General features: G+C 43.5%; 1 protein-coding gene across 12 annotated transcripts in view; it reads left to right on the forward strand.

Moving 5' to 3' along the window:
• LOC677692 (beta-glucuronidase) overlaps positions 1-18,643 on the forward strand; it is a 73,889-nt gene that overhangs the window by 14,831 nt on the left and 40,415 nt on the right. For all 12 annotated transcript variants that reach the window (XR_013415243.1, XR_013415242.1, XR_013415232.1 and 9 more), the window contains one exon: positions 6,164-6,258. The gene's annotated coding sequence lies outside the window, so the exon portion shown is untranslated. The remainder of the gene's footprint in view (positions 1-6,163; positions 6,259-18,643) is intronic.

The following is an 18,643-nucleotide window of genomic DNA, read 5'->3' on the forward strand; positions in this document are numbered from 1 at the left end:
GAAATGACTGAATTCAGGCCAGTTGCAATGGCTCACGCTTATAATCACAGTACTTTGGGAGGCCGAGGCAGGTGGATCATTTGAGGTCAGGAGTTCAAAACCAGCCTGAACACCAACATGGTGAAACCCAATCTTTACTAAAAATACAAAAATTAGCCAGGTGGGGTGGCACGTGCCTGTAGTCCCGGCTCCTTGGGATCCCTGCTGAAGTAGGAGGATAACTTGAACCCAGGAAGTGGAGGTTGCAATGAGCCAAGATTGCACCACTGCACTCCAGCCTGGGCAACACAACCAGGCTCCGTCTCCATTTAAAAAAAAAAAAAAAAAAATTATTTGAATTTTCCACTTTAAAACAAGACATGTGGCACCATCTGGTGGACCTTGGAATAGTCTAAACTTAATATGTTATACGTAGTACTTCAGGGAAGCTGGGGAAGACTCTAACTGAGAATAGGAAAATTTCAGTAAATCTCAAAGATTCTAGATAATCATTTGGGATGTAGTCATAGGATAGAAGCATCTATTTTAGAGCTGTTTCTGCACAATTTTACATCAAAATATTTATGCTTTTTCATAGTGGTACCCTTGATATATTTATATATTCATAATGCTTTTATACATTGTTATTTTAATCTTCAAATGGTCTTTTGGGTATTAACATCATTATTTTGAAAGTGAGTTTAGTTGACTTACCTTTCTGAATAGTAGAAATTAACAAATTTATAATTTTTTGGGCTTAGGGTAGGGTTGCTTGGGAAAGGAAAAGAAGGAAAAAGGTTGGTAAGAGAGGAGATATTCCAGCATTTTTGCCTCCTATTTGGCACTAGCAAAACCATCTGATAGGCTCGCTCCAGGTGTAGAAAGAACCATTTCTACCTTGACCGTGAATTTTCCATGTGCTAGAGTCTAAACTCAGGAAGACTCAGAGGAGGTCTAGAAGGTAGTAGGTTAAGTGCGGTGGCTCACGCCTGTAATCTCAGCATTTTGGAAGGCCAAGGAGAGTATTGCTTGAGGCTATGAGTTAGAGATCAGCCTGGGAAACATAGCAAGACCCCCTGCTCTTAAAAAATAAATTAGCTGGGTGTGGTAACAGACACCTACTATGGTCCTAGCTACTTGGAAGGCAGAGGGGAGGTTCCCTTGAGCCTAGGAGTTTGAGGTTACAGTGATCACCACTGTACTCCAGCCTGGGAGACAGCCTTTGAGACCCTGTGCCCCCCCCCAAAAACAGCTCCCAGAGTTGAAGACAGCAAAAAGAAAGTAACCGTCCCCCCTCCGACATTCCCCCTAAAGAAGAGAAGGTAGTAGAATAAACAGAGAGTTGGCCATATTCTTTCCTCCCTAAAGGCTCAGTGTTAAGTGGTTGCAGCTTAGAACAGGAAGGAAATGGTTGAGTGGTTGTTGGCCAAGCCTTTGGCTTTTAGGAGCCTCCTTGTCCAGTTTGGACTTTGCTAGGTGTTTGGGTATTTTATCCATTGGGGAAACATTGCTTTCATTGATCTCATGTCGCTATTTCTGAAAGGAACAGCAGACGAAAGGGGTTCCATTGTATCTAGTAATGGTGTGTGAGCCTGCATTTTCTTCACTTCTCTGATAGAATCTCTAAAACAGGAATGAGATTGAGATTCCCCCTGCCCCCAGCACTAATGCCTGTATGTGTTATCCTTGTGGGGAGAGTTTACTTCTAAAAATCCATAGCATTTTTTCTTCCCCTTTTTTTGGTAAACTCTGTTTTATCACTTACCTCAAAATTTTTCTTTTCCAGAAAGAAATTATTATGTTAGATTTTTTTTGAGATGGAATCTCATTCTGTCGCCCAGGCTGGAGTGCAGTGGCATGATCTCGGCTCACTGCAAGCTCTGCCTTCCAGGTTCATGCCATTCTCCTGCCTCAGCCTCCCAAGTAGCTGGGACTACAGGCACCTGCCACCATGCCCGGCTAATTTTTTTTGTATTTTTAGTAGAGACGGGGTTTCCCTGTATTAGCCAGGATGGTCTCGATATCCTGACCTCGTGATCTGCCTGCCTTGGCCTCCCAAAGTGCTGGGATTAAAGGTGTGAGCCACTGTGCCTGGCCTATGTTAGATTTTTATACTAGAGAAGCAGAATTCTTTTTTAACAAAATATTTGTTTTAAGAAAATTTGCTTTCAAATAGTCTATATTTGAGATCAGAGGAGATTAGTGATGTGTATATTGATCGGAAATATTTGAATTTTTTTTTTTTTTTTTGAGATGGAGTCTTCCTCTGTCGCCCAGACTGGAGTGCAGTGGCGCGATCTCAGCTCACTGCAACCTCTGCCTCCCGGGTTCATGCCATTCTCCTGCCTTAGCCTCCTGAGTAGCTGGGACTACAGGTGCCCGCCACCAGGCCTGGCTAATTTTTTGTATTTTTAGTAGACACAGGGTTTCACCGTGTTAGCTAGGATGGTCTTGATCTCCTGACCTCGGCCCTGACGAGGCCCGCCTCAGCCTCCCAAAGTGCTGGGATTACAGGCGTGAGCCACCGCGCCCGGACATATTTGAAATATTTTAAGTAATTTAATTTTAATTTTAAGTAAATTAATGAATTTGGATTATTTGGCTTATATAAAAGAGCATTTTTTTTTTTTTATGTCATCTGCCTCTGGGACTTATATTTGCTCAAAAACAAGAGTTGGAAGCTGGGTGATGGGCGGGTGAAAGGAAGTACTACACTTTCCTGTTTATCCTTCAAAACCACTGACCTTGGATAGATATATTTGTCAAATTTATTCATAAACATCCTTTGTGTATCTCCTCCTAGGTGTTTCAGTTACTAACTGATCTGAAAGAACAGCGTAAAGAAAGTGGAAAGAGGCCGGGCGCGGTGGCTCAAGCCTGTAATCCCAGCACTTTGGGAGGCCAAGACGGGCGGATCACGAGGTCAGGAGATCGAGACCATCCTAGCTAACCTGGTGAAACCCCGTCTCTACTAAAAAATACAAAAAAAACTAGCCAGGTGAGGTGGCGGGCGCCTGTAGTCCCAGCTACTGGGGAGGCTGAGGTAGGAGAATGGCTTAAACCCAGGAGGCGGAGCTTGCAGTGAGCTGAGATCCGGCCACTGCACTCCAGCCTGGGCGACAGAGCGAGACTCCGTCTCAAAAAAAAAAAAGAAAGTGGAAAGATTAAACACAGCTCTGGACAACAGAACTTGAACACCATCACCTATGAAGTAAGCCTGGGCTTCTGGCAGACCTACCTAAAGTACCACTGAGGGAGGTGAGTTTATTCTGCCGATGACTGGCTGCTGAAATCAAGATCGCCTTTTATCTGATCTGAATAGTTTTACTGTAACCTGATTTTTATTCTGTTTATAAAAGTGGGAGGAGTTTGGTCAAGTGTAGAGTTTAGCCAGCTACAAAGTTAGAGGGAATAGTGTAAAAGATTGCCCTTACTTCTCCTTGAAAGGGGATCACAGCTCACTGCAGCTTCAACCTCCTAGGCTCAAGTGGTGCTCCCAGCTCAGCTTCCCAAGTAGCTGGGACTATGGGCAAGCACTGTCATGCCTGGCTAATTTTTTTTGTTGTTGTCCAGGGTGGTCTCGAACCCTTGGGCTCAAGCGATCTTATCACCGCATCTTTCCAAAGTGGTAGGGACTTAGACACTTAAGGCCATTGTTTATTTTGTAAAGTTTCAGATTCCTCCCAAAATATGTAATTATAATTCCTCCCAAATTGTATCTGTATTCTTCCTCAAAAGCCACAAATTCTGTGTAATCATGAGAAAATATCAGACCATTGCAAATCAATTAAAAAAAAAAACAAAAAAAACCTTTATTTTGAAATCATTTTTCTTTTTTTTTGGAGACAGAGTCTCACTCTTGTTGCCCAGGCTGGAGTGCAATGGTGCGATCTCGGCTCACCACAGCCTCTGCCTCCCAGGTTTAAGCGATTGTCCTGCCTCAGACTTCTGAGTAGCTGGGATTACAGGCATGCACGACCTCGCCTGGCTAATTTTGTATTTTTAGTAGAGAAGGGGTTTCTCCGTATTGGTCAGAGTGGTATCGAACTCCTGACCTCAGGTGATCCACCGATCTCAGGCTCCCAAAGTTCTTGAATTATAGGTGTGAGCCACCATGCCCAGCCATTCTTCTCTTACATAAAAGTTGTAGAGACAGTGCTGGGAGTTTTCATGTACCCTTCCCATAGTTTTCTCTGATGTTAATATCCTACATAACCATGTTAGAGTGATCAAAACCAAGAAATTAACATTGGTACATACTATTAAATAAACTAAGCTAAAATTTTATTTGAATACCCTGTTTTCCCGCTGCTATCTTCTGGATTCCAGGATTCAGTTCAGGATACCATTTTGTATTTAGTTAACATGTCCCCATCATGTCATTTGTTCTGTGTCCTTACTCTTTGTCTTCTTTGACACTTGTGAAGGGCTGGTCAAGTATTTTATAGAACATCCCTTGATTTGTGATTGTCTGATATTTTCTTACGATTACCCAGAACCTATGGCTTTTGAGGAAGAGTACCACAGAGGTGATCTCCCCTTCTCATGTCATGATATCTCAGGGTACATGATATCGATGTTTCTTTTTATTTATTTATTTATTTTTTTGGAGGGACGGAGTCTCACTCTGTTGCCCAGGCTGGAGTGCAGTGGCGCAATTTCGGCTCACCACAACCTTCGCCTCCTGGGTTCACACCATTTTCCTGCCTCAGCTTCCCGAGTAGCTGGGACTACAGGTGCCCGCCACCATGCCCATCTAATTTTTTGTATTTTTTTTTAGTAGAAACGGGGTTTCACCATGTTAGCCAGGATGGTCTTGGTCTCCTGACCTCGTGATCTGCCTGCCTCTGCCTCCCAAAGTGCTGGGATTACAGGCATGAGCCACCGCACCCGGCTGATGTCGATGTTTCTTATGGCTGATATTGTTAACTTTGGTCATTCGGTTAAGATAGTATCTGCCTGGATTGTCCACTGTAAAACCACTGTTTCTTCATTTCAATATTATGTTAGAAAGGATTCACCAAGTTCAGCCCATAATCAAGGGGAAGGGGGAGATTAAGCTTCACCTCTTAAAGGGAGGGATATCAAAGAATTTGTGTATGTGTGTTAAAACCACCACAGTAATTAAAAAATATTTTGTGGGAGATGCTTTGAGGCTAGGAAAACAGCCTACGCTTCCTTAAGCTTTTAATCATCAATTTTAGCATTCATTGGTGGATCTTTTCTGCAGTAATTATGACTATGGTACGGTTGCCTGAGAGTGATTTTAAAAATGTTCTCATTCCTCTATGCTTATTAGTTAGAATTATATATATATGTTTTTAAGAGACAAGATTTTGTTGTGTTACTTCAGTCTGGTCTCAAACTCCTGGGCTCAAGTGATCTTCCTGCCTTGGCCTCCCATAGTGCTGGGATTACAGGTGTGCACCACTGTACCCAGCTCATATGAGTTAGAATTCTTCCATGAGAAAAAGTTGTCTCTTCTTACTCATTTATTTATTCATTAGTATATATCCATGTAGACTTATGGCAATTTATTTTATTCTTTGGGATCCCCCTCTTTAAAAAAATTGTCCGAAATATAACATAATTGTCAGATTGAGTTTTTTTTTTAAGATCAGAAGAGTTTTCTTCTAAAATTTCATTACTTATTCTTCCTGTTCTAGCTACTGATTTTCTCTTTCAGGAATTCATATTGCGTGAAGCTTGGTTCTCCTGAACGCCTCTTTGTTTGTTTTATACGGGATTTTTTTTTTTTTTTTTTTTGAGACAGAGTCTCATTCTGTCACCCAGGCTGGAGTGCTGTGGTGTGATCTCGGCTCATTGCAACCTCTGCCTCCTGGGTTCGAGTGATTCTCCTGCCTGGGCCTCTGTAGTATCCGGTATTACAGGTGTGCACCATCACACCCAGCTTTTTTTCCACTATACCCAGCTTTTTCTTTGTTTTTTTAGTAGAGATGGCGTTTCACCATGTTGGCCAGGGTGGTCTCGAACCCCTGACCTCAGGTGATCCGGCCACCTTGGCCTCTCAAAGTGCTGGGATTACAGGTGTGAGCCACCACGCCTGGCCTGTACAGGATTTTTAAAACAAAATTTTAGAATTTTAATTATAGCCATTGCGTTTCCTTTTTCTCATTCAGGGTTCTTTGTCTTATGCTTGGCTTTTTTCTTTTTTTTTCCCCAGACGTTAAAATACATATCAAAATCACCATGCAGACACCAGAGTCCTGAGACTGTCAGAGAATTTCTCACAGCAATGAAAAGCCATAAGTTGACCAAGTAAGTAAATCTCTTAAGTAGGAAGAGAGTGACACATGGTGAAATGATAGTTGCTACATTCATAGCAACCATGTATTGATACTCAGCTGGGTTTGAATTTAAAGGAGGATGATAGTATCGTAGATGAAACAACTGAAAGTTAGACATAGGGACCCTTCTAGAGTAAGGAACAAAACTTAATGGGGTTTTAAAAATCTTTTCTTGGAGTCCCAGTTTGTATGACCTATTGCATCACCCCCACTCCCAGAATTCAGACCAAATTGGATGAAAAGTAGGGTTTACAAGTTTAAAGTATTTTTTATAAAGTTGATCAATGAAGTTCTTTGATGTTTGTGTTTGCTTGAGGCAAAAGTGGCTTGATCGTATTCTGTGAGTTCTTGTAGTGTCCAGTTCCTTTTCTTGGTTTGGAATGAGTTCAACCTATTAAAATGGAAAACGTCATGTATCAGTAGTTTATAGGAGAAGAAAACTAGCCCAAGTTTTTTAGATTCAGTTCCAGAACTGATAAATTTCAAAAGCTTTTGTCATTTCACTTAGGATAATCAGTAATTTTCTTTTGGAGGAACCATTTGGTGTTACAGCAGGCACACAGGTGGTACCATCAGCAAACTAAATGCACTTCTCCCACTCCTTCCTCAAGAGAACTCTGAAGACAAAACAAATTCCGTGTGTGTGTGTGCAAATCTTCCATGTGTATCTTCTGTATTCTGTATTCATGTTTTTAAAAACTGTAGTAAAATACACATAACATGGCTGGGTGCGGTGGCTCATGCCTGTAATCCCAGCACTTTGGGAGCCCGAAGCAACTGGGTCATCTGAGGTTGGGAGTTCAAGACCAGCCTGACTAACATGGAGAAACCCCGTCTCTACTAGAAATACAAAATTAGCTGGGTGTGGTGGCACATGCCTGTAATCCCAGCTACTTGGGAAACTGGGAGGAGAATCGCTTAAACCTGAAAGGCAGAGGTTGCAGTGAGCTGAGATCGCGCTATTGCACTCCAGCCTGGGCAACAACAGTGAAACTCCATCTCAAAAAATATATAAATAAATACACTTAACAAAATCTACCATTTTAGGCCAGGTGCGGTGGCTCATAGCTATAATCCCAGTGCTTTGGGAGGCTGAGGCGGGCGGATCACTTGAGGCCAGGAGTTCAAGACCAGGCTGACCAACATGATGAAACCTCTTCTCTACTGAAAATAAAAAATTAGCCAAGCGTGGTGGCGGGTACCTCTAATCCCAGCTACTTGGGAGATTGAGGGAGGAGAATTGCTCAAAGCTGGGAGGTTGCAGTGAGCCAAGATCGCGCTACTGCACTCCAGCCTGGGTGATAGAGCAAGACTCTGTCTCAAAAAAATTACCATTTTAACCATTTCTAAGTGTACCGTTCAATTGTTGCAACCAATATGCAGACCTTTTCAGTTTGCAAAACTGAAATTCTGTATCCCTTAAACAATTCCGCACTTGCTCCTCCTCCTGTCCCTGGCAGCCACCATTCTGCTTTTTGTTTCTATGAGTTTGACTCCCTCATACAAGTGGAACCATACAGTGTTTTTTTTAAAATCATACCTGAATGTTTAATTTTTAAAATCATTTTAACAATTGAAGTGTGCAATTCAGTGGCATTAAGTACATTCACATTGTACAATCACTGCCATCTATCCACAGAACATTTTATCTTGCAAAACTGAAACTCTGTGCCCAGTAATCAATAAATTCCCCGTTCTCCCTTCCTCCTAGCCCCTGGCAACCACCAATTTATTTTCTGTCTTCATGAATTTGACTACTCTAAGTATTGCATGTAAATGGAATCATACAGTATTTATCACTTAGCATAATGTCTTTGCCCGGGCGCAGTGGGTCACACCTGTAATCCCAGCACTTTGAGAGGCTGAGGTGGGTGGATCATCTGAGGTCAGGAGTTCGAGACCAGCCTGCAAAATTAGCCAGGTGTGGTAGCACATGCTTGTAATCCCAGCTACTCGGGAGGCTGGGGCAGGAGAATTGCTTGAACCCAGGAGGCAGAGGTTGCAGTGAGCTGGGATCGTGCCATTGCACTCCAGCCTGGGCAACAAGAGCAAAACTCCGTCTCAAAAAAAAAAAGGGCCAGGCACGGTGGCTCACGCCTGTAATCCCAGCACTTTGGGAGGCTGAGGTGGATGGATCACCTGAGGTCAGGAGTTCGAGACCAGCCTGTCCAACATAGTGAAACCCGGTCTGTACTAAAAATACAAAAAAAATTAGCTGACTGTGGTGGCGGGCACCTGTAATCCCAGCTACTCAGGAGGCGGAGGCAGGAGAATCGCTTGAACCTGGGAAGTGGAGGTTGCAGTGAGCCAAGATGGTGCCATTCCCGCCTGGGGTACAAGAGCAAGACTTCGTCTCAAAAAAAAAAAAAAAAAAAAAACAAAAGAAAAAAAAGATGTATGAGAAATTTTTTTTCTTTGTAAAAGTGAATAATATTCCATTTTTTATGTAAATCACATTTTTCTTTCTTTCTTTTTTTTTTTTTTGAGATGGAGTCTCACTCTGCTGCCCAGGCTGGAGTGCAATGGCGCCATTTCAGCTCACTGCAGTCTCCCCATCCCGGGTTCAAGTGATTCTCCTGCCTCAGCCTCCTGAGTAGCTAGGATTACAGGTAACCACCACCAAGCCCGGCTGAATTTTTTGTGTTTTTTAGTAGAGATGGGGTTTCACCATGATAGTCAGGCTGGTTTTGGAACTCCTGACCTCAATTGATCCATCCACCTTGGCCTCCCAAAGTGCTGGGATTACAGGTGTGAGCCACCGCGCCTGGCCCACAGTTTGTTTTTCTAACATCCATTGACATACACTTGCTTCCATCTTTTGGCTATTGTGAATAATGCTGTTATGAGCATGGGGGGTTCAAATATCTGAGACCCTGCTTTCAGTTCTTTGGGTACTCAGAAGTGAAATTGATACATCATATGGTAGTTTTGTTTTTAACTTTTTTGAGGAACCACCATACTATTTTTTTCTATTGGCTACAGCATTTTACATTCCTATCAGCAGTGCACCAGAGTTGCAACTTCTCCACATCCCTGCCAATTTATTTCCTTCCTTCTTCCCTCCCTCCCTCTAGCATCTATGAAATGTGAAGCAGTCTCTCATTCTGGTTTTATTTTGCATTTCTGTAATGATAAGTGATGCCAAGCATGGTTTTATGTGCTTATTAGCTATTTGTATGTCTTCTTTGAAGAATATCTATCCCAGTCATTTTCTCTCTTTTTTTTTTTTTTTTTTTTTTTTTTTTTTTTTTTTTTGGTGAGACAGGGTCCCAGTCTGATGCCTAGGTTGAAGTGCAGTAGTGCTATCTTGGCTCACTGCAGCCTCGACCTTCCCAGATGCAGGTGAGCCTCCCAAGTAGCTGGGATTACAGGCATGCCACCACCATGCCCACTTAATTTTTGTATTTTTTGTAGAGTCAGGGTTGCTTTGTGTTACCTGGGTGGCCTCAAACTCCTGGGTTGCCTGCCTCAGCTTTCCAAAGGGGTTACAGGTGTGAGCCACCACACCTCATCTTTTTCCCATATTCGAATGAGGTTTTTTTGTTCGGTTTTAGGAATTTTATATATATTCTGGATATTAATCCTTTGGTAGATATATGATTTGCAAATATTTTCTCCCATTCTGTGGGTTGTCTTTTTACTCTGTTGGTGAGTCCTGTGATGCACAAAGTTTTTAAATGAAGTCCAGTTTGTCTCTTTTCTTTTGTTACCTGTGCATTTGGTATCAGAGATCCAAGAAATCGTTATCAAATTCAATGTCATGCCCTGGCACAGTGGCTCACGCCCATAATCCCAGCACTTTGGGAGGCTGAAGCGCGGATCACCTGAGGTCCAGACCAGCATGGCCAACATGGAGGAACCCCGTTTCTACTAAAAATAGAAAAATTAGGCCGGGCACGGTGGCTCACACCTGTGATCCCAGCACTTTGAGAGGCCGAGACAGGTGGATGACGAGGTCAGGAGATCGAGACCATCCTGGCTAACACAGTGAAACCCCGTCTCTACTAAAAAATACAAAAAAACTAGCCGAGCGAGGTGGCGGGCACCTGTAGTCCCAGCTACTCGGGAGGCTGAGGCAGGAGAATGGCGTGAACCCGGGAGGCAGAGCTTGCAGTGAGCTGAGATCTGGCCACTGCACTCCAGCCTGGGCGACAGAGCGAGACTCCGTCTCAAAAATAAATAAATAAATAAAATAAAATAAAATAAAATAAAAAATTAGCCAGGCATGGTGGTGGGCCCCTGGCGTCCCAACTGCTTGGGAGGCTGAGGCAGGAGAATGGCGTGAACCCGGGAGGCGGAGCTCGCAGTGAGCTGAGATCGCACCACTGCACTACAGCCTGGGAGACAGAGCGGGACTCCATCTCAAAAAAAAAAAAAAAAAAAAAAAATTAGCCAGGTGTGGTAGCACATGCCTGTAGTTCCAGCTACTCGGGAGACTGAGGCAGGAGAATTGCTTGAACCTGGGAGGCGGAGGTTGCAGTGAACCAAGATTGTGACACTGCACTCCAGCCTAGGCAACTGAATGAGACTGTCTCAAAAAAAAAAAAAAAATTCAGTGTCATGAAGCTTTTTCCTTATGCTTTCTTCTAAGAGCTTTATAGTTTTAGTCTTATGTTTAAGTCTTTGATCCTTTGTGTAAAATTTTTAAAAATTTTTTTAAATTAAAAAATTTTAGGTTGGCGCAGTGGCTCATGCCTGTAATCCCAGCACTTTGGGAGGTGGAGGTGGGCAGATTACCTGAGGTAGGGAGTTCAAGACCATCCTGGCCAACATGGAGAAGCCCTATCTCTACGAAAAATATAAAATTAGCCGGGCATGGTGGCACATGCCTATAATCCCAGCTACTTGGGAGGCTGAGGCAGGAGAATCGCTTGAACCTGGGAGGCGGAGGTTGTAGTGAGCTGAGATCTTGCCACTGCACTGCAGTCTGGGCAACAGAGCGAGACTTGTCTCAAAAAAAATATTAATTGAGATAATAATTTGTGCATATTTCTGGTGTATAAAGTCGTGTTTTGATATGTATATAACGTTTAATGGTCAAGTTAAGGTAATTAGCATATTTGTCACTGCAAATATTGATCCATTTTCAGTTCATTTTTGTATGTAGTATAAGGTAAGGATCCACCTTCTTCCTTTACCTGTGGATATCCAGTTTTTCTGGTACCATTTGCTGAAAAGATGATTTCTTCTTTCTTGAGTGGGTCTTGGTCTCCTTGTCAAAATCATTTGACCATATATGCAAGTGTTTTCTTTCTGGGTTCCCTACTCTATTGGTCTGTATATCTGTTTCTCTGCTAATACTACATTATTTTGATTGCTATAACTTTACAAGAAGTTTTGAAATCGGGAAGTTTGACTACTCAGACTTTATTCTTTTTCAAAATTGTTTTAGCTATTTGGGGTCTCCTCGGATTTCATATGAATTTTAGAACGGATTTTCCTATTTATGAGAAAAATGACATTGAGATTTTTGTTTGTTTGTTTTTGTTTTTGAGACGGAGTCTTGCTCTGTCACCCAGGCTGGAGTGCAGTGGCGCGATCTCTGCTCACTGCAACCTCCGCCTCCCGGGTTCACGCCATTCTGCCTCAGCCTCCCGATTAGCTGGGACAACAGGCAACTGCCACCGCGCCTGGCTAATTTTTTGTATTTTTAGTAGAGACAGTGTTTCACTGTGGTCTCGATCTAATGACCTTGTGATCCGCTTGCCTTGGCCTCCCGAAGTGCTGGGATTACAGGCGTGAGCCACCACGCCCGGCCGGTTCTGCACAAATTTTTTTTTTTTTTTTTTTTTTTTTTTTTTGAGACGGAGTCTTGCTCTATCACCCAGACTGGAGTGCAGTGGTGCGATCTCGGTTCACTGCAAGCTCCACCTCCCGGGTTCACGCCATTCTCCTGCCTCAGCCTCCCGGAGTAGCTGGGACTACAGGCGTCTGCCACCACGCCCGGCTAATTTTTTGTATCTTTTAGTAGAGATGGGGTTTCACTGTGTTAGCCAGGATGGTCTCCATCTCCTGATCTCGTGATCAGCCCGCCTCGGCCTCCCAAAGTGCTGGGATTACAGGTGTGAACCACCGCGCCTGGCCTATTAGTAGTGTTTTAACGTTTACTTTCTGTATTCTTACATATTTTAAAGAACTTAAGAGAACAGAAATAGTCTTTTATGTCTACCCAATGTCATCGTTGTTTTTTACTCTCTATTCCTGAAGTTCCCTGTGTCTTTTTTATCATTTACTTCACCCGGAAGCATTTCCTTTGGCACTTTTCTGAGAATAGGTCTGCTGGCTACAAATTCCCTTATTTCATTTAGCTGAGAATGTTATTATTTTCTTTCATTCCTGAAGGATAATTTCACTGGGTTGATTGGACTTTTCTTTCAGAACTTTAAAGATGTCATTTCAGTGACTTCTGGCTGTCGCAGTTTCTGATTAGAAATCTATGATCAGGCTAGGTGCAGTGGATCATGCCTGTCATCCCAGCACTTTGGGAGGCCAAGGCAGGAGGATCACTTGAGGCCAGGAGTTTGAGACCAGCCTGGGCAGCATAGTGAGACCCCATCTCTTTTTTAAAAAATAATTAATTTTTTAAAAACTTTTAAAAAATCTGCTATCACTCTAACCCTAATGTGTCCTTTTCCTGTGGCTGCTTTTAAGATTTTTAAAATCCCGTCTCTACTCCCACTGCTTCACTTCATTAGCCTAAAAAATTTTTTTAATAAAATTAAATTTTAAAAAAGATTATTCACGTCTTTGGTCCTCAATAATTTGATAATGATATATTTCAGTTTTTTTGCCACAGTTTATCTTTACTGAGCTCCTTGATTATGCAAATTTATGTGTCTTACTAAATTTATGAAGTTTTCAACTATTCTTGAAATATTTTTTCTCTCCCAATCTCAATCTCTTTATCCTCTTTTTCTTGAACTACAGAAACACAACTGGTAGACCTCTGATGCTGCTGTACAGGTCTCTGAGGCTCTGTTTCTTTCTAAAACAATTTGTAGTTCAAATGGAATAATTAATTTCTCTTTTTTTTTCCTGTCTCTCTCTCTCTTTTTTTTTTTTTTTTTTTTTTGAGACAGAGTCTTGCTGTCACCTAGGCTGGAGTGCCATGGCATGATCTCGGCTCATTGTAAGCTCTGCCTCCTGAGTTCACGCCATTCTCCTACCTCAGCCTCCCAAGTACCTGGGACTCTAGGTGCCCACCACCAGGCCCAGCTATTTTTTTTTTTTTCAGTAGAGATGGGGTTTCACTGTGTTAGCCAGGATGGTCTTGATCTGCTGACCTCATGATCTGCCTACCTCGGCCACCCAAAGTGTTGGGATTACAGGCGTGAGCCACCGCTCCCGGCCTCTTGTCTCTTGTTAACAGAGACAGAGTTTCACTCTGTTGCCCAAGCTGAAGTGTGGTGGCGCTGTCAGGCTCACTGCAGCTTCAAAGTCTAATGGGATAATTTCTGTTGATCTGTCTGTATATGCACAGATTATTCTGGCATCTTCCATTATCAAGCCTACCAGTGAATTTTTCATTTCAGGTATTTTTCAGTTCTAAAGTTTCCGTTTGGTTATTTTTTACACCTTCTGTTCTTTCCTGAGAACTTGTATTATTTCATTCATTTCAGGAATGTCTACTTTTACCCCCAGTTGTTATAGTAGCTAAATTCTTGATAACTTTAATGTCTGGGGTATCATGGGCTTGGCACCTGTTGATTATCTTTTCCTTGTAGAATGAGTCGTATTTTCCTCGTCTGGGTAATTGTAGATTGTATCCTGGGCATTTGAGTTGTATATTGTTTGGACTCTGGGTCCTGTTAAAAGCCTCTGGTTTGTGTTTTAGGAGGCTGTTAACCCAATTAGCTTCAGACTTCAAGTCGGTCTTGCCTTCTGGGGCAAGGATTTCAGTGTCATTTTGTTTTGAAACCCACTCTGGGTGTTTGCATATGGGGCTGGACTGGTGGTGTAACTCGCTCCTTTCTCACTGGGGGTCTTTGCTGTGCTGGGTCTGTTCCATGCTTGCTGTTTTGGTGCTGTTCTGCACGTAGCTCAGATGAACCTAGGATTTGTGTTGATTGAAATTCAAATTTGGAGTCCCCTTCTCTAGCTCTCCTCTCTGGGACTCCCTCAATCCTACTCTCTGGCCCACATGAGACCCCTTTTTTGGTTCTCTATCCACAGGTTCCAAGCTTCTCTCAAAAGTTTACCTGCCTGCCTGTGTGTAGTTGTTACTAGAGCTATCCTTGGAGCAGAGCAGGGAAAGTAGAAAAGACAAAAGGACTCTTAGGCAGTCTGGACAGCAAGGGCTCCCTTCCTGCTGCTGGTCCCCGCCTGTGGGGCTGCCCTTGAGTTGTGAGCTCCTCCTGGGTCTCCAGCCTTTCTGTCTCCTGGCCGGAAAGATTGGATTTCTCCTGGAGCTGGAGCTGTCTGTGGGGCCACCACAGCTGCACCAGGATTGAGGCCCTGAGACAAAAGAGGGAAAAAGCCCCAAGAAACTCACATCCATCCTCCACTCCAGATGGTTCTTGGGTTTTGTTTCCCTCCCAGACCACCTGCTTTTGTTTGCTTTTCAGAGTCCTCAGGTGTATTTTTGTATATTTTGTCTGGAGATTTTTTTTTTTTTTTTTTTTTTGAGATGGGGTCTCGCTCTGTTGCCTAGACTGCAGTGCAGTGGCACAGTCCTGGCTCACTGCAACCTGTGCCTCCCGAGTTCAAGCAGTTCTCCCACCTGAGCCTCCTGAGTAGCTGGGATTACAGGCACATGCCACCACACCCGGCTAATTTTTGTATTTTTAATAGAGATGGGGTTTTGCCATGTTGACCAGGCTGATCTCAAACTCGTGACCTCAGATTATCCTCCGCCTCAGCCTCCCAAAGTACTGGGATTACAGGCTTGAGTCACCGCACCCAGCTGACTGGAAATTTTTCATTGTAATCTGTGGGGATAGAAAGGCTTTTGTGGGCTTTCTCAATCTTCTCCTGTAGCAGCAGTGCTAACAGTTGATTTTTAAGGCCTCTTTTCAGCTCTTTGTGTGGGCTGATGTATTGCTTCCTAAGCCAAACATCTTTTCCACTATAAATATGGACAAATACTGTTCAAAAAAAACCTACAAATAGGCATTGTCTTGCAAGCCGATTCATGATTGTCCATAATCTATATAAATTTAAAACAGATTTTAATATTAAAGGATTAATTAACTAAAATCAATTAATTTTAACTCCCTTTTTTCCACTAGTGATCCTAAAATTGAGGATTTTAAAAAATCTTTTTAAAAGGCTTTCTAAACCTTTTAACCTCAACCGTTTCGTTAATTGCTTAGTTTTGTGACTCTGGCAAGAGCAAACGCTACAGGTGGTGTTGTCCAACAGCCAGTAGAGGGAGCGGCAGGCTTCTTCACTGCGGCTGGGCCTGGCTCCTCCTCTAGGAACTTGGCAGCCCTTGCAATTCAAACAGCCTCAGTGTCCCATGACCCAGGGGGCTGCTTGACCAAAGCCATGAAGACCTGGACCATCGTGTGCTAGCTGTTGCAGTTTAAGACATTACACTTACAACAGGAACTGCTGAAGCATCTTTAATCCTGGTGTTTGAATATCCTCAACAGAATTTTTCTCTGCTATTCTCTCAGGGAGAGGAGATTCAAGATAACAGCCCTTAATGAGTCTGATTCTATTAGTGCAAGCTGGGGCTCTATTAACTTGCTTAAATACCTCCACTACCAGAGATCTTGTGGGTAGGGTAAGAATCATGTTTTGGTTGACTTTATAACCTTATTCAGCAAAACAATAGTGTTGGGACTCAACTGTAAGTCACTGTGATACGATGTTCTGTGTCATTTTTTCTTTCTTTCTTTTTTTTTTGAGATGGAGTTTCACTCTTATCACCTAGGCTGGAGTGCAATGGCATGATATCAGCTCACTGCAACCTCTGCCTCCCAGGTTCAACCGATTTTCCTGTCTCAGCCTCCTGAGTAGCTGGGATTACAGGCGCCTGCCACCATGCCTGGCTAATTTTTGTATTTTTTAGTAGAGACGAGGTTTCACCATGTTGGCCAGGCTAGTCCTGAACTCTTGACCTCAGGAAATCCACCCGCCTTGGCCTCCCTAAGTGCTGGGATTACAGGCGTGAGCCCCCGTGCCCGCCTCTGTGTCATTTTTTTCTACAGCATGTTACTTCCTCTGAAGCATTTGACTCTTTAATCATTTTAGTTTTTTCTTCAGGCATCTGTTTCTCAAAGAACTACAGCCTGGCTTGTAGCCCCAGCTCTCATGCTGACATCTCCTCCCTAAGGTATACACTCTGTCTTAGGGTTGGGATTAGGTCTGCCAGGAATGGAGCAAGAGGACTTGCCTTCAAGACCCAGCTTAGGTAGGGTAGTAAATAACTTTGCATCCCTAAAAGGGACTCTTCTGGGCACAGATTATTCTTGGGAGTGGACACCATATTTGGAATGTGTTCCTCTGGGACCAGCAAAGCTCAGAGTCGATGGATGAGTTGTCGGGTTCCCTAGTGTCTGGAGTCCTGGTACCCTGGCTGCTTTCAGAGCATGGAGTCCTGCCCCGTATCTCCCCAGAGTTTTCCCCTTCTCTCCCATGAACTTCTGCAAGTCGGGGCTTCCCTAGCTCTTTCTCTTACATATGCTTCAGATTACGTTTACCTCATGGTAGCTTTGTCTCGGTTGTTGGGGACACAAAGATGAACACAGCGGAAGTGCTATGGTAGGGGCACGGTGGAGAGACACCGAAGTGTCAGCAAACACCATGTGCCAAGTAAGGCCTGAGATCAGGAAGTAGCCTCGTGCTTTTCTGTAAGGTGTTTGCAGTTGGGGTCAGTTGGGATGTGAGTGCAAAGTAGGGCCATACAAAACTGTAGAGACTGACAATGACCAGATTTCAGAGGGTTCTGGGGGCTGAACTAAGGAAATTCAAGTTCAGACCACAACCTGTGAGGACAGTGGGAGGATTACAAGCAGGATAATGAGATGACCATGTTTCTATCTTGTAAAAGAGACTTTATTTGTATGAGTGTAGACAGATTGAAAAGGTGGCAGCCCACTGAAAATGAAGGTCATTGTCCTCTAACCAAGAGGTTGGAGTGGGCTGTAGAAATGGTGAGGAGGGGAGGAGTATCTTTTTTTTTCTTTTTTTTTTTTTTTTTGAGACGGATTCTAACTCTCACCCAGGCTGGATGCAATGGCATGATCTTGGCTCACTGCAACCTCTGCCTTCCAAGTTCAAACGACTCTCCTGCCTCAGCCTCCCGAATAGCTAGGATTACAGGTGCTGGCCACCGCGCCCAGCTAATTTTTTGTATTTTTAGTAGAGATGGGTTTTCACTATGTTGGCCAGGCTGGTCTTGAACTCCTGACCTCGTGAGTCTCCCGCCTCAGCCTCCCAAAGTGCTGGGATTACAGGTGTGAGCCGCTGCGCCCAGCCGGTATATGGGATATTTCAATAGGCATACAACGTGCAATAATCACAGTAGGGTAAATGGGGTAGCCATCACCTCAAGCATTTATCCTTTTCTGATAAACATCCATTTATACTCTTGTAGTGGTTTTTAAATGTATAATTAAATTATTGTTGACCATAGTCACCCTGTTGGGCTATCAAATACTAGATCTTATTCATTCTTTCTATTTTTTCATACCCATTAACCATGCAAACTTCCCCCCACCTCTCCCACCCCACTGCCCATCCCCGCCTCTGGTCTGCTACTCTCTGGTCCTTCTCCTCTCTCTGTCTCCAGAAAGCACGGACTTCTTGGTTACAGCCTGTAGTGGTAGCTGAGATTGTGAGGCCTGGGTGAAGACATCAGTAGGAGGGTCAGAGGATGAAAGTCAGCACCATGAGCATGCCAGAGCCTTGTGGGAGAAGAGAAAATCCAGAAGGAGATGAAGAAGGGAGAATTGGAAGGATCAGAAAAGAATTGAGAAAGAAGGTGTCATGGAAGCCCTGAGGGCAGGCAGTTTCAAGGAGGGAATGATCAACACTGTCACATGTCACCAACAGGATGGAGTGGGACCGAGGAGCAGCCACTATGTGTGGAGGACACCAGGCCCTTGAAGCAAGAACAGTTTTGGTGATCACTTGGGCAAGAGCTAGGGTGTGGGGAGTTGAGAAGCAAGGGGAGAAAGTAGACACAATGAAAGAGGCTTGGTTAGGCCAGGCGCAGTGGCTCATGCCTATAATCCCAACACTTTGGGAGGCCATGGTGGCAGATCACAAGGTCAGGAGATAGAGACTATCCTGACCAACATGGTGAAACCCTGTCTCTACTGAAAAAAAAAAAAAAAAAAAAAATTAGCTGGGCGTGGTGATGCGCTTCTCTAATCACAGCTACTCAGGAGGATGAGGCAGGAGAATCC

The sequence above is a fragment of the Macaca mulatta genome, chromosome 3 (assembly GCF_049350105.2).
Source record: "Macaca mulatta isolate MMU2019108-1 chromosome 3, T2T-MMU8v2.0, whole genome shotgun sequence".
Taxonomy (NCBI): domain Eukaryota; kingdom Metazoa; phylum Chordata; class Mammalia; order Primates; family Cercopithecidae; genus Macaca; species Macaca mulatta.